The following is a 1,327-nucleotide window of genomic DNA, read 5'->3' on the forward strand; positions in this document are numbered from 1 at the left end:
AAGATGAGGCTTAAGTACAAACTTAACGGGGCAAAGAGTCCGATCAAAAACAAAAATTGGACAAAGAGTTCCCTTGTTCATCATCAAAAAGGATGCTAACTATTTTTTTAGGAAGAATGTCTCATAAGTGGAGACCTTGATCTAACACTAAACTTCTGTGCATTGGATATATACAAAATGAATCTCTAAATGTGTATTTTTTCAGTTTTGAATATTTCTGATGAGATCATTTGGATGCTTTAGCAGGTTTCTATTGCTATTGAGGACAGATACCACTGCTCTGGAGCCATATTCAACCACGATTCTTTTAAATCTCATTGTCTAGGCCAAATTTAATCCTTGATCAATTTCCCATAGTTAAGCTCTAAAAGCAGTATAATTGCCAATAAAATAAGTGAAGCCACCACTCCACTTGCCATTTTCGTTCCTCAGACGGGCCCAGAGTATGCCTTTGGGGCCATTGCTTCTTAGGTTTCCCTTATACGCCCGTAAGAATGAGATAAAAGTCAAGCCCATGAACCTGAAAAAAAAAATTCTCACAAGAATGACACAAGGTGAGGAGTGAGGTGAATTGAATCAGGGATGATTACAGTGTAAGAATGCGGATTTGCATTTCAATCTAATAACAAGTAATTTCTAATTTCCTAAGGCAATTAGCATAACTTTGCATTAACTAATTATATGTAAATTATATCATGGAGACCAATCATGGAGGTAACATAACATTCTCTGTTTTTTGCAAAGTAAAAAAGTTTACCATGAAAAGAATCCTCCCTCTTCAAATTAGTTCATCATTATTCAAACTTTCCGATTTCATTATGAACTTCCTCCAATTTTTTTTTCAATTTTGTCTACGTCCTTAATTGCAGTCTTTAGTTTTCTTAATAGTCACAATATATTGTTGCTGCATACGCATCTAACAAAAGAAAATTTTTGTTTAACCAAAACACCATTTTGGATACATATTAGATTAAGGTGGATTGAAAAACTTAAAAAAAAAAAGTAATTTTTTTGAGTTTTTGATTTATGAAAAGTAGTAGTATTAATGTTTGGTGTAATTTTTAAAATTAAATTATAGTCTTCTAAAAAATTATTTAGAAGTTTATAGAGAAGTAAAAAAAATGACTTTTCTCATAATATTACTACTTTTTATCACATTTCTATAAAATAAGTATTTTTAAAACTAAAAATCCAAATACAAAATAACTTATTTATAAGTTACTTTTAATATAGTTATTTATTACTTAAGTTATTTTTTCAAAAGTAGCTTAATTAAGTTATTTTTTTAAACTGGACCTAAGTTAAATACATTTTTTTAAAAATTAGC

The sequence above is a fragment of the Arachis duranensis genome, chromosome 5 (assembly GCF_000817695.3).
Source record: "Arachis duranensis cultivar V14167 chromosome 5, aradu.V14167.gnm2.J7QH, whole genome shotgun sequence".
Classification (NCBI taxonomy): domain Eukaryota; kingdom Viridiplantae; phylum Streptophyta; class Magnoliopsida; order Fabales; family Fabaceae; genus Arachis; species Arachis duranensis.